Source organism: Trichechus manatus, unplaced genomic scaffold, assembly GCF_000243295.1.
Source record: "Trichechus manatus latirostris isolate Lorelei unplaced genomic scaffold, TriManLat1.0 scaffold00049, whole genome shotgun sequence".
Classification (NCBI taxonomy): Eukaryota; Metazoa; Chordata; class Mammalia; order Sirenia; family Trichechidae; genus Trichechus; species Trichechus manatus.
This window is the reverse complement of record NW_004443985.1, coordinates 3,437,635-3,452,932: the sequence shown is the minus strand read 5'-3', so window position 1 is coordinate 3,452,932 and position 15,298 is coordinate 3,437,635. Positions and strand designations below refer to the sequence as shown.

The window sequence follows — 15,298 nt, the reverse complement described above, 5'->3', positions numbered from 1 at the left end:
CTGGGTGATGATTTTCTTTCTGATTCGCTCCACCTGTTGCTGCGTCCTCTGTTGAACTCAATTAGCAGTCACAGCTGGCCCTTCTGCACATGTAGGGTGGGCCAAATCTGGCTTGGGCTAGTTTAAGGACTAATGGAAATTTACTGGCATTTGTAGGGTCAGGTTACACTATGTGACCTTAAGCAAGTTATAAACATCTCGTTATTCTGGTTTTCTTATTTGTGAAAGAATAATGATGACATGTTCCCCTTGAGGGTTCATGAGGATGAAATGAATGAAGCACGTAGCCCCGTGCCTGTCTTAGTTACCTGGGCCTGCTGATACAAATTACACCACGAGTAGGTTGCCCTAAAAAGCAGGCATTTATTTTCTCACAGTTCAGGAGGCTAAACGTCTGAGTTCAGGGCATGGCTCCAGGGGAAGGACCTTCTTTGTCTGCTTCAGCTTCTAGTAGTTGCCGGCAATCCTTGGCGTTCATGAGCTTGTAGATGCATCTGTCGTGTTTGTCTGTCTTCATAGGGAGTTTGTCTCTGCGTTTTTGTGTCCTGCTCTTTTTCTAACTCAGAAGTGATAAGATTTAGGACTCATCCTACTTTGGTATGACCTCTTTAACAAAAGAAAACCCCTATTTCCAAACATGATCACATCCACAGCTACAGGGGCCAGAACTTCAGTACATATTTGGGGGGACACGGTTCAATCCACAACAGTGCCTAACTGTAAACACTCGGTAAGTGGTAGTTATTACGAATTTTATGAATGTGGTACTCGTTGGCTTCTCCCAAGGAAAAAGCTTTGCTCCCTTCCTCCATTCCTGACCCCAAAACATAAATCATCTCTGGAGAAAGCTTTGGCATTTTCCAGTCCTAAAGCAGAATAGAAGAGGCTTGCTTTTACAGGTTGGTTCTTTCCCCTTTTGAAAAGAATGGAGAGATAATTAGCATTGAAAACAATTTAAATGCCAGAGCACTGGGGAAATCGCCTCCATTTTGGGGTGGACTCCCCTTGTCTGAAGGAGCCCAGGTACCGCAAACGGTTGAGTTTGGCTGCTAACCTAAATGTTGGTGGTTCAAACCCACCCAGCCGCTCCATGGGAGAAAGACCAGGGGCAGTTCTGCTGTGTTGCATAGGGTTGCTATGAATTGAAATCAACTTGACGGCACCCAACAACAGCAACCCCTTGTCTGAGTGGCATGCAGACTTAGTTATCAATCACCAGTCGCTCCTTCCAGATGGCTTCTAGAAGGTCTTGCCTCTCCAGCTTGGAGTTGTTGGAGTTTCTCTACATCTTAAGGTTTGCGCCATTTCCCGGTATGGTCTTTCTCACACTTGCCTGAATATGCTCTCCCACTTAGTGATATCAGCCCTCTCCCCTACTTTCCTGAAAGCCCCTAAAAAGGAGAGGGACACTGAGAAGCTCCAGTTAGACCCTGTTTCCCAGGTTCCATATGCCATCACGGTTAACCTCAGCAGCTTGGCTGCTCCTTCAGGTGGGTGCAGCAACCAAGCGGATAGAGAGACTTACAGCAGATCCATTTATCCTGCCTGCCTGGTCTGGCAACTCCCCCAGCTCATACCCCGAGGTCCGCTTTGTTTCGTTATTAGTTTGAGGTCTGCTTCCAAGTGATTCTTGGGCATTTCAGAGCAGATTGACGGCCTGAATCCTGGTGCCTTAGTTTTGCTCAGACAGTTAAGCTCTGGCACATCGGAGTTCTCTCCATCCTTGAGTAAGATCCGCCACACAGAACTCACCGGCTGTAGTTGTCGATGTTACCTGAAGAGTCCCGGCCTCGGTGTGGGAGGAGGAGATGGCATTTATCAAGTGAAGCCCTAGTCTGCCAGAGAGATGACAAGCCCTGTGAGTCCCAGCCCGCCCAGGAGTCATCTCGGGGATGATGCCTTGCCTTCAGCAGATGGCCCGCTGACCTCTGATGCAGACAGTGACATATATTTACTTTGCAATGAGTAGGGGGTAATAATTACCGTACGCTGTATGTACAAGTATTGCAGGGTCCTTCTTGAGATCGTCATCAGGGTCTCTAGAATTCAATAGTTCACAACTTCCTCTTGTACAAATGGTGAAATCACTCAACTACTAACTGAAAGATTGGCAGTTTGAACCCACTCAGAGGTGCCTTGGAAGAAAGACCTGGCGATCTGCTTCCAGCAGTTCCTAGCCTTGAAAACCCCATGGATTTCAGTTCTACTCTGCAACACACGGGCTCGCCACGAGTGGGGATCCACTCAGTGGCAGCTGGTTTGGGTTTGGGTTTTGTTTCCTGTGGGACAGGTCCCACAGTCTTATATTCAAACATTGTTCTGAAGCCATTAGGTATAAAAAAAGAAATCCCAGAGATACACAGCATGCTACCGGGGTACTGAGTAATGGTGTCTCCCTGCCTCTTGCTGGTAGTAACTTTTTCTGCTTATTTTAGTTGGTTGCAGGCCATTAAAAGTCAAGATGCCTGGTCACGAATCAAATGTCTACAGTCTGCTTCAAGGCAAACAAGGCTATTCATTCCCAGGAGTTAAATGTCTGCGATACATGGGCTGCAAGATTGGAGTGATAAATCACACTTACTTTTTTTTGCTAAGAGATTGTAGGTTCCAATTTAAAAGCAGGGCGCTTGATTTAGAGTGTGTAAGGCAATGCTTTGGGGATTTGATATAATTCCTTGAATGAACTGGTGCTTTGTGGGTTCTTTTTCTCCTCAAATCACAAGGTAGAGAAAAATTCCTTTTCATAAGAGATCGTTCTTACTCACCCACCTTCTGATCTAGTGGAGCACAAGGGAGAGTGTCCTCAGGAAGAGAACAAAGGAGGCGAGCGGACAGAAGATGTGAAGAGTGTGACCCTGCGGGTGAAGAAGGCCCAAGTGGCAGAGCCACCATAGACCACAGCAGCGCAAATCATCCCTTTCACAGGTGTTTGTCACATACCTGCTCACAGCAGCGCAAATCATCCCTTTCACAGGTGTTTGTCACATACCTGCTCACAGCAGCGCAAATCATCCCTTTCACAGGTATTTGTCACATACCTGCTCACAGCAGCGCCAATCATCCCTTTCACAGGTGTTTGTCACATACCTGCTCAATAATGGAGAAGGTAGGAGTCAGCGGTGGTTCAGTGGTAGAATGCTCTCCTTCCATGCAGGACACCAGGTTCAATCCCCAAGGCACCTCATGCACAGCCACCACCCATCTGTCAGTGGAGGTCTGCGTGTTGCTATGATGCTGAACAGGCTTCAGCGGAGCTTCCAGACTAAGACTAGGAAGAAAGGCCTGGCGATCTACTTCTGAAAATCAGCCGGTGGAAGCTCTGTGAATCACAATGGTCCAATGTCCGATCCTGCTGTGCATGGGGTCGCCGTGAGTCAATGATAGCTAACAATAGCAACAACAGAGAAAGTTTTTTCCACCAAAGGCCAATGGTCTGGACTTGTCCACACACCTCTGGATTCACATCTCTACCTGCCTACCCCACAGGTGGTGCATAGTATAGCTCTGCCCTCCCGCCCGCAAACCTGCTCCCTGGAGAAATGATGTCACCGTCGGTTCAGGCCTCCAGCCAGCCACTGGGAAGTTTTCCCTTTACTTCATGCCCAAAATTAAACTGATGGTCAATTCCTACTGGTTCTCTTTGCTTAAATCTACTGTATCTGCTCCCACCTTCATCTCTCAGCAGACCCTCCCTGGTCTCTGTTTCCCGTCTTGCCCCCCGCTCCTCGCATCTGATCCATTGTGGATGACACCCCGGCAAGAGTAGGGAGTAATGGGCTCATCTCAACGTTCGAGTCCCACAGAACGGATTCAAATCTCAACTCGTCTACTTTCGAATAGGGCACATCACCCAACTTTCTGAACTTCAGTTTCTTCGTCTTAAAAATAGGGATAATAAGGCCTGTCTTTATAAGATGGCTGTGCTTAAATAACAGTATCTGGTATGCAGTAGGGGCTTCATAAGTGCTAGTTCCAATCAGTTGGATTTCATACTCCAGAAGTAGAGGCTTCCTTTTCAAAATTAAGAGATGAGCGAGGCAGAGAGAGAAGAAAGGGAAGGAGGAGGGAAAGAAAGAGACAGAGAACAAATATGGTATCAGCATGGATTCACTCGATGTTTAAGAATAAAAAGTGTTTGAAGAGCTGTGAAAAGACATAATGACGTGGGCATTGAAGTTAGAAGGCCTGGATTTACGGCATAGCGAGGCCCCTCACTAGCTGTGTGAGCCCCGGGATGCCTGGAAAAGTTACACCAGTCATCCACGCCTCCACTTCCTCACTTCTAAAAGGAGATTTCTTTTTGCTTCCGTTAGCCCCTTTATCCTTGGGGCAGCGGATACCCCTTCTCCTGGCAGGGCTGTGGTCCTGTCACTGGATGCATCCTGTAAAGCGGAGGCTTCCCACGGTCTGCTCATGTGCGCCGGTTTCAGTGCAAAATATGCTTCCCTCATAAATCCGTCTGCATCACTGACCCAAACCACTGGAGCAGATACAGACCACGATGATTCTCTATCTGTCCGCCATCGTGGGCAGACGGTAGAAGAGAACAAGGTAGCAGGGAAGAAAAGAGAAAATGTCTGAGAGACAGCCAGGCCTGGTTTCCAGCTCCGTCACTTGCAGGCTGCATCAGCTCCAGCAAACTGTCCAGGCGCTGAGTCTCAGTTTTCTCCTTCGTATGGAGACTGAGTATGAAATGCAAACATGTAAATAAGACGTGGGATTTCATGCTTAGTGCCGAGTGAGGTGCACGGCATATTCCAGCTGCCTCATCTTTAGAATTTGCATCTTTCCAGTGTTTTCTTTGCTAGTCTTCCGAACAAGCTCATCCACCTTACCCAAGGAAATGAGACAGGGAGTACACAGTTAAAGGCTCTCTCTGGCCTTTGAGCTCATTCAGTGTGACTTTATCTGCTTGGCTCATTGATGTGGAGGCTCTGAAGCTCTACCTTCATCCTCTGAGTCAGTTGTGCGGTCGCTGACGTGACAAGTTATAGGGGTGGAATTTATCCCTGACACCCAAGACAACCATGTTGGGGTCCCCAGAGCATTGCTGATGGTTTGAGGTTTAATAATATTAAAAAGCACTCCCACCCAGGTTCCCCTGTCAGGGTATAATGAGCCTGTGTACTAATTAAACTGCTGTAATTAAGCATTTCAGACAATTTCCACCAATAGCCCTTATTATCAAGTTTTGTCAAGAGCTGTGAAAGCTTCATGTTCTAGACTGCCAGCTTAATTCATGAGCAAAGCTCCTTACACATACTACTTGAAATATTAAAAGCTGGAGAAGCCCATTATAATTGCATTGACATGGTTATCATCATACATTGCCTCAGGAACTCACAAAGACCTTGGCTCAAACCATCTCGACCAAGTGTATGTGTATGTGTGTGTGATTCGCTCATGTACACGTACATTCCCACCCATACTCCTACACACACACTCACACGCAGACATACTCACACAAATTCACTCACCCACAGTCACGCACTCACCCACATGCATTTACATTCACACTCACACACACTCAAACACACACTCATTCAGATAAGCGCACGCACTCACACACACACGTCAACATCAGCAAGAGCTTGACAACGCACACTTACCTTTCTGATGAAAGTAAATTCTGCCCTCAACATTATAATATAACTGATTCCATCATCCTCTCTGCTTTTGGGTTCAGAAACCTGCAAAACAGAGCCTTGGAGCCATCGCTAGTATTCACACCAAGGCACCTTGTTTGAATGAGTAGGAATAACTTTCTTTGGCTTTGTTTAGTTGCACAGCATGTAAGTCATCAGCAGATATAAAGAACTACAAGTAAGCAAGGACCCCTAAAACATCTTAACACCCCGTTGCCGTCGAGTCGATTCTGACTCATAGCGACCCTATGGGGCAGAGTAGAACTGCCCCATGTGTTTTCCAAGGAGCAGCCGGTGGATTCGAACTGCCAACCTTTTGATTAGCAGCCGGGCTCTTAGCCACTGCCCCTAAAACACCTTAGGGACTCTGAAATAAAGGATTCAGGGGTAAATAAAAGACTTAAAGGTTCAAATGCATATTACAGTGACCTGATAATGCTTATTCCGAGGAAGTCACCTTGGCCTCCCACATCTAAGTTGTTTCATCTTTATCACCTCTCCCCAGACAGGTTTATGTGGTAATGGCCTTTCTTCATAAAGGCAAAGGGAGAAGGGAAAAAGCAGAAAAAGAAAAAAGCTCTTGGGCCAAAAGGGGAAAGGGTACTGTTGTTTCAATATCGTGAAATTCTAAGAGAGAAACAAATTAATTGCTATTTCAGTATGTGTTAGAATACCGAAACGTTGGGGGCTTCAAAGAAAAGCGTATCTTCTTTTGTAATTCCAAGTAAGGGAATAGATTCATGAATCACCAGACTTTTGGAAGCAGTGAGTCTGAGGGAGTTTGCATCAACAAGTTTGAATAAACATTGGCAACCGTTTGTATCCTAGCTAATAGTCGTAAGAAACTCTGGAGATGGCATGGCCTTAACTCAACTCTTCCTGGTTGTTTCAAAGCATCAGTTGAAATTGAGTTAAAGTGATTTTTACCCTTGTATAGCTGTTTTCACAATTTTTTTCATCTATTTACCACTCATCATGTGGTTTTTGAGCATCTACTCTCTACTGAGTGAACAATTCACAGGCCCTGGTCTTAAACAGGAGTCCTGGTGGCGTAGTGGTTAAGAGCTCAGCTGCTAACCAAAAGGTCGGCAGTTCAAATCCACCAGCCGCTCCTTGGAAACCCTATGGGGCAGTTCTACTCTGCCCTATTGGGTCGCTATGAGTCGGAATCAACTCGACAGCAACGGGTTTTTGGATTGGTCTTAAACAGAAGTCAAAAGGAAGACGGAAAGAATACACAGAATCACTGTACCAAAAAGAACTGGTCAACATTCAGTCACTGCAGGAGGTAGCATATGATCCAGAACCAATAGTAGTAAAGGAAGAAGTCCAAGCTACACTGAAGGCATTGGCAAAAGACAAACCTCCAGGAATTGACAAAATACCAATTGAGATGTTTCAACAAACAGATGCAACGCTGAAAGTGCTCACTCATCTATGCCAAGAAATTGGAAAGACAGCTACCTGGCCAACTGACTGGAAGAGATCCATATATGTGTCCATTCCAAAGAAAGGTGATCCAACAGAATGTGGAAATTATCAAACAATATCCTTAATATCACACACAAGTAAAATTTTGCTGAAGATAATTTAAAAATGACTTCAGCTCAGCCGTACATCAACAGGCAACTGCCAGAAATTCAAGCTGGATTCAGAAGAGGACATGGAACCAGGGATATCATTGCTGATGTCAGATGGATCATGGCTGAAAGCAGAGAATACCAGAAAGATGTTTACCTGTGTTTTATTGACTACACAAGGGCAGTCAATGTGTAGATCGTAACAAATTATAGATAACATTGTGAAGAATGGGAATTCCAGAACTTAGTTATGCTCATGAGGAACCTGTACATAGACCAAGAGACAGTCATTTGAACAGAACAAGGGGATACTGGATACTACGTGGTTTAAAATCAGAAGAGGTGTGCATCAGAGCTGTATCTTTTCACCATATTTATTCAATCTGGATGCTGCACAAATAATCTGAGCATCTGGACTGTATGAAGAGGGAGGCATCAGGACTGGAGAAGGACTCACTGACAAACTGCAGTATGCAGATGACACAGCCTTGCGTGCCAAAAGTGAAGCATATTTAAAGCACTCACTGATGAAGATCAAAGACCACAGCCTTCAGTCTGGATTACACCTCGACATAAAACAAAAATCCTCACAACTGGACCAATAAGCAACGTCATGATAAACGGAGAAAAGATCGAAATCGTCAAGGATTTCATTTTACTTGGATCCATAATTAACGCCCATGGAAGCAGCAGTCAAGAAATCAAAGGACATGTTGCACTGGGCAATTCTGCTGCAAGCAAACAACCTCTTTAAAGTGTTAAAAAGCAAAATGTCACTTTGAGGACTAAGGTGCGCCTGACTCAAGCCATGGTATTTCAGTCGCTTCATATGCATGTAAAAGCTGGACAATGAATAAGGCAGACAGAAGAAGAATTGATGCCTTTGAATTATGGTGTTGACAAAGAATATTGAATTTACCACGGACTGCCAAAAGAACAAACAAATCTGTCTTGGAAGAAGTACAACCACAGTGCTCCTTAGAAGTGAAGATGACAAGACTTTGTCACATGTACTTTGGATATGTTATCAGGAGGGACCAGTCCCTGGAGAAAGATATTATGCTTGGTAAAGACCCTCAACGAGATGGATTGACACAGTGGCTGCAGCAATAGGCTCAAGCACAGCAACAATTGTGAGGATGGTGCAGGACCAGGCAGCATTTTGTTCTGTTGTACATAGGGTCGCTATGAGTCAGAACCAACTCAACCGTACCCAACAACACTCTCTGCTAGGTGAACAGTTCACAGGGCCTGGTCTTAAACAGGAGTCCCTGTGTGGTGCAAACAGTTAAAGTGCTCGACTGCTAACCGAAAGGTTGGTGGTTCGAGTCCACCCAGAGGCACCTCAGAAGAAAGTCCTGGCAATCTACTTCTGAAAACTCAGCCATTGAAAACCCTATGGAGCACAGTTCTGCTCTGACACACATGGGGTGGCCATGAGTCGGAATCAACTCAATGGCAACTGGTTTGGTTTTGGGTCTTAAGGAGCTCAAGTGGTTGTGGGGCTGGTGGCCGCAAAAGAGTAGGTAAGAAGTTACAATTTAGCGTAAGGAATTGGGGGGTAGGGAGTCCCGGCTGCCACAGCAGCATCTCAAAGGGGCATCCAAAGCACCCTTGGGAGGTCAGAGAAAGCTCTGCAGTAAGTCAGCATCACAGCCAAGCCAAGACTCCCAGAAAGAGGGCGTATGGGTGCCTTTGAAGCCACGTCAGTGAGCGGTCATTCTCTCCGGTGAGGAAAGAATGACTTTAAACTGCAGAGCAAGAGGGTTACGTTAAGAGCTCCCAGCTGGGGAAAATGCAGACCTCGTTACAGAAAGAGGTGGTGGAAAATCACTGCAGGGCAGGACCATACCTAGATAACTGCATTCATTCCTGTCTTCGTTCTGGAAAGACTGTCTTAACTCGGTAGTGCTTAGGGAATATACATGGCCCGTTCAGTTCATTTTCCAATGAGGCAATTTATGGTTCTTTATCTTTTGGGGAGATTTGAACCCCTTTGGAACTTTTACAAAAGATTACCAAAACCAACCCATTGCCATTTAATCAATTCCAACTCTTAGTGACCCTATAGGACACAGTAGAACTGCCCTGTATAGGACAGAGTAGAACTGCCCCATAGGATTTTCAATGAGTGACTGGTGGATTTGAACTGTTGACCTTTTGGTTAGCAGCCGTAGCTCTTAACCACTGTGCCACCAGGGCTCCAAAAGATAAAGGGCCTGGAAAAATACACCATTGTGTACACAGTTTGGGCATTTCACAGACCTGAAGCTCCTCCGGGGGAAGTCACGTTGAAAAATGCCCACAATAGAAAATTTGGCAATGGACATTGATGATGGTTGCACATGATTGGTGTAATTGGTTTTATCGAATTTTCCACATGAAAAATGTGGAATTGGCAAATGTCATGTTACGTGTATTTTTACAACCATAATATGAAAATAAAAATGTCCTACAAATATACATTCTTGGTAATGATCCTCTGCTTGAAGCAAAGTTCTGGTCCCTACCACCGTCTCCACCGGACTGAGTCCAGCACAACTAGATGGTGCCCGGCTACCACCACCGACTGCTCTGACAGGGATCACAATAGAGGGTCCCAGACAGAGCTGGAGAAAAATGAAGAACAAAATTCAAAGTCACAAAAAAAAATCAGACTTACTGCTCTGACAGAGACTGGAGAAATCCCCAGAGTATGGCCCCTGGACACCCTTTAACTCAGTACTGGAGTCACTCCTGAGGTTTACCCTTCAGCCAAAGATTAGACAGGCTCATAAAACAAACAATAACACACGTAGCGCAACCATGTATATGAGAGTAAATGGGCACAGCAGCTCAGGGGCAAAGACGAGAAGGCAGGAGGGGACAGGAAAGCTGGACGAATGGAAACGGGAAACCCAAGGTCAAGAGGGAGAGAGTGTCGACATGTCACGGGGTTGGCAACCAATGTCACAAAATAATATGTCCATTAATCGTTTAGTGAGAAGCTAATTCGCTCCGTAAACCTTCAGCTAAAGCACAATTTAAAAAAAACAAAACAAACAAAATTCTGGTCCCTGTCATCCAGGGGTTTTCTAGCACATGGTCAGGCTCAGATTCAGCGCGAGCGATCGCAGGACTGAGGCCTTGTCTGGTGGGCGGGGCTCTGCAGACGTCTCAGTAACTGTGCAGCCCTCTGTAAGGGCTCATGCTTTACTTTAACGAAGGTGGCGACTTCTGACCGAAAACAGGGAGGTACTGCAAAATTTTGAAAACAAGACAGGTCAGGCTGTCAATTATCCAGAGGAGAAACTCGGTAGGATAACGGGAACAAATGCAAGCTCATTAATTCTTGCCTTACGCGGGTCAGCGCTCTCCTACTTCACTGTCCTAGTCAGAGTTCTCTAGCGAAACAGAACCAGTGAGATAGATCTGTAAAGAGAAGGATATTTTCAGGAGTTGCCTTATGCGATTGTGGGGTCTGGCAAGTCCCAAATCCCTAGGTCAAGCAACAGGCTGGATACTCCACCAGTCTTATATCCAAAACCTGTAGGTCAAGCAGCAGCCTAGAGATTCCAGAAGGAGCCCTGGTGGTGCAGTGGTTAAAGTGCTCAGCTGCTAACCAAAAGGTCAGAGGTTCGAACCCACCAGCCACTCGTGCAGAATAAAGATGTGGCAGTCTGCTTCCGGAAAGATTTACAGCCTTGGAAACCCTATGGGGCAGTTCTGCTGTGTCCTACAGAGTCGCTATGAGGAAATCCCAGCGGGATTTCTATTTACAGTCTTGAGGAAGTTTCCCTCAGGAAACTTCTGTTTTTGCTCTTAAGGCCTTCAGCTGATTGGATGAGGCAGACCCACATTTTGAAGGGTAATCTGCTTTACTTAAAGTAAACTGATTTAAATGCTAATCAGATGTAAATACCTTCATAGCAAAACCTAGTGTTTGAGCAAACAACTGGGCACCATAGCCTAGCCGAGTGGACACATAAAATCAACCACTGCGCTCATCCATTCTTCTCCTGTTGACCTACTGCGCTTGAGGATGTCAGTCAGCCTCAGGCTTCTCCTATCTCACTAGGTGCCTCCTCTCAGTTTGCTTTGCTGCTTCTTCATCACCAAACCCAGAGTGGATTGTGGTTTGTTTATCTTTCTGATGGTTTGGGCAACTGTCCAGTTTTTGATATTATCCAAGCCAAGCCCATCTGTTGGCTCCACCCACCAAGGATGTATAGAATTAACCCTTCTTACCCAGCTGCTTGGAACCCTGGTGGTGAAGTGGTTAAAGAGCTTGGCTGCTAACCAAAAGGGCAGCAGTTCAAATCCACCAGCTGTGCCTTGGAAACCCTACGGGGCAGTTCTACTCCGTCCTATAGGGTCGCTATGAGTCAAAATTGACTGGATGGCAGTGGGTTTGTTTTGTTTTGTTTTTTGACCAACTTCTTATCCTGCCATCTTATTTCCCTTTGTTTAGATGATGTCTCTACTGGTCTCAGCCTATGGTGCAAATTGCAATCACGTGGGGAGTTTGATACAAATACAGATGTTCAGCCCCATGCTCAATGTCTGGCTAGGAGGTTTGGGGTGCAGTGTAGGCATCTCCAATTTTAATGAGCTCCTCAGCTGATTCTGGTGTGAGAGAAAGACAGAAGCAAAGATGAGCCCAAGGTATTGGGCTGAACAACTGAAGTAGGAAAGACAACAGGAAGACTATGTGTTGGGAGAAACATTAGGAGTTCATCTGGACATACTGAGTTTGGCCATGTTCAGAGGACGTATCTAGCAAGCAGTTGTATTTTTTAATTTGAATTTTGGGAATGGAGTCTAGACTAGGAATATCAATTCCTAGGTCGTAATATGTAGATGATATTTGAAGTCATGAGACTGAATCCAATGTGCCACTCAGTGCTCCCTTATGAAGGCCCATCTGAGAAAGGTTTTGAGAATTCATTTCCAGGAGAAGTTGTGTTTCTGCTGAGGATGTTGATATGCTTCTTCCTCTTTGACCAGAGTTCTGTAACTCATCAGTCTCCCTTTTCTCATTGACCTTGAGGAGGCTCAGCGTCAAATTTGAGAATCCAGTCCATGGTATATTCGATATTCTTCGCCAACACCATAATTCAAAGTCGTCAATTCTTCTTTGGTCTTCCTTATTCATCGCCCAGCTTTTGCATGCATAAGAATCTCTTGTAGAATATTTTTAAAATATCGATTCCTGGGCTGCACCCAGGCCTAGAAAGTCCAGTTGAAACTTCGAAGTCTGTGTTGTTGAATGTTCCCCTGAATTCTAGTCATGTGTCAGACTTGAGAAAAACCGTGACTTATCCAGTGATACGCACTAGGTCAGTGGCAGACCCAGCACCACAGCAGGATTCCTGATTCTCAATCAATGTTCTGTCCACTGCTCTGCACTGGCTGTTTGACCTGTGACGTATGTCTCAGTGTCCTTCACCCTGTAGGGTTTTATAAACCCACCATAAAATAAGAAAGGACAGCCCCGGAGACCGAGTAAGACAGAGTAAGACTCCCTCAGTGCCTTGTTTCCATTCTCTAAGTACATTACTGCTTGGCAAACGCATCAACTTAATTAAAACTAAATGTAATTCTAATGCACCAATTTGATTTAAAAATAATCTTCACAGTCACCAGGACATCCAAATGCAATTAAGGCTATTTGAGGAAAGACTCTGATGCGTATTATGTTCTGGTGCTGCACCACATCAGGAAACCCAGATCTTCCCAAACGTCACTAATGTGTTTAGCAGCCTCCCTCTCGCTCAGACGCCTCTCTCGTTTAGGTTCTGGAGAGCGTGATCCATGACAGCTCGGGAACATTCACCCAGTCCCCTCCCAATGGCCCTTCAACTGAATGCTTTTTCTCTGAGCTGCTCTGTGGACTTGGAAAAGTGAAAGCAGTCTTACAGATGGCAGGCTTCAGACAAAATCAAACTGCAAAGTTCAGGAGTTCCTTGGGACCCACCATTGTGCCCAGACTGTACAAGATTCTGGACCAGGATAATGGAAACTGGGAAATGGATCTAGCGAAAAATCAAGCAGAAGATCTAAAATTAACGGAGCAGCTTGGCTGGCTGCTTTTAGTGTTCCCCTTAGCTTGGTTGCGGCCCTGGTGGTGCAGTGGTTAAGCATTTGGCTACTAACCAAAAGGTCGGCAGTTTGAATCCACTAGCCACTCCTTGGAAACCCTATGGGGCATCTACTCTGTCCTATAGGGTCACTATGAGTCAGAATCAACTCAATGGCAACGGGTTTGGTTTGGTTTGGTTTGGTTTTTATTTTTATTGTGGTTTTTAGCTCGTTTTCCAGGACATCTGTTTTGGCTGAGTGTTTGTGGTTGCCGTGAACTGGATCTGGGGTTCTTTTTGCCTAATGAATAGGAAAAGCTAAGAAATATTAAAGATAGCCCAAACAGCCAGGGAATAAAATGGGCAGTTCTGGTAAAGTTTTGACAAGGCATCGGTGTTATGGATTGAATTGTGTCCCCCCAAAATATGTGTTGTAAATCCTAACCTCTGTGCCTGTGCTTATAATGCCCTTTGGGAATGGGTTGTCTTTGTTAGGTTAACGAGACAGGACAGGATTAGTGTAGAGTGTATCTGGAGTCAGTCTCTTTGGAGATATATAAGAGATTAAACAAGCAAGCCAGTGAGTGGAGATGGGGGAAGAGAGATGCCAAGCCACATGAAGATCACCCAGGAGCAGGAGCTCAAAAGAGACAAGGACCTTCCCTCAGAGCCGACAGAGAGAGACAGCCTTCCCCAAGAGCTGGCACCAGGGTCAGGTTACCTGGTAAGCAAGGTAAGCACCAACTTACTTGTGCTTACCTACTAATCTGTAGTGCACAGTTTCACATGGGTTTCATCATATCTTTGATGTGGGAAAAAATAAGTGAAATTGTGCACTACAGATTAGTAAATAAGCACAAATAAACCTGTGCTTACCTTGCTTACTGAGTCATCCGCCCCTGTCAGGGATTGTAAATTTGAAAAGAGGCTTTGATTCTGTAGGCAGGTGCTGTGGGGTTGGGAGAGAGACAGATGCCGGCCATACCTAGAAGCAGAATCTTTGATGTGGTGAAAAATGTGAAATTGTTCACTACAGATGACCTGGTAAGCAAGGTAAGCACTGTGCTTACCTTGCCTATTAGATAATCTGCCCCTGGCTGGCACCTTGAATTTGGACTTCTAGCCTCCTAAACTGTGAGAAAATAAATTTGTTTGTTAAAGGCACCCACTTGTGGTATTTCTGTTATAGCAGCACTAGTTGACTCAGACAGGTCGTGCAAGAGGTGAACTGATTTGGTAGAGTTAGTGTAAAATGCAACTGGTAATGCCCGCTTCACCAGTGAACATTGCTGTCCACCTGCAGGCTACTTGGCTATCCTCAACCCGGCCAGCATCTCCACTGCAACCCCCACCACCTGGTCAGTGAAACACCAGCTCCAAGCTCCACAGCCTTGCTTCACTTTTGTGGTCATTACCTGGAGTGGAGGGGCAAGGTCGGGGGCATGTGAAGACAGGGAAAAGCTTTTCCAAAGTTCTGAATCACACCACAGGTCAATGTCTGAAGCCACTTAAGAAGTTAAAGACTATTTTATTAACCAACCACTCCTGCCAAACATCTAAGGGAACCAAGGAAACCAAACCAAACCCGTTGCCTTCTAATTGATTCCATCTCATAGTGACCCTATAGGACAGAGTAGAACTGCCCCCACAGGGTTTCCAAGTAGCCCTGGTGGAGTGGTGGTTAAGAGCTATGGCTGCTCACCAAAAGATCTGCTAGTTCAAATCCAGCAGCTGCTCCTCGGAAACCCTATGGGGCAGGTCTACTCTGTCCTATAGGGTGTCAATGAGTTGGAATCGACTCAACAGCAATAGGTTTAATATTTAAAAAAGAAAAACAACCCATTGCTGTCGAGTCGATTCCAACTCGTAGTGACCCTATAGGATAGGGTAGAACTGCCCCATGTTTTCCAAGGAGGAGCTGGTGGATTCAAACTGCCCACCTTTTGGTTAGCAGCCATAGCTTTTAAGCACTACGCCACCAGGGTTTCTGGGTTTAATATAGGTATTATAATTT

At 45.5% G+C, this 15,298-nt stretch overlaps 1 protein-coding gene across 2 annotated transcripts in view; it reads left to right on the top strand.

Moving 5' to 3' along the window:
• The window catches only part of STAC (SH3 and cysteine rich domain), a 141,471-nt gene that overhangs the window by 112,677 nt on the left and 13,496 nt on the right, over positions 1 to 15,298 (top strand). The window lies entirely within an intron of this gene.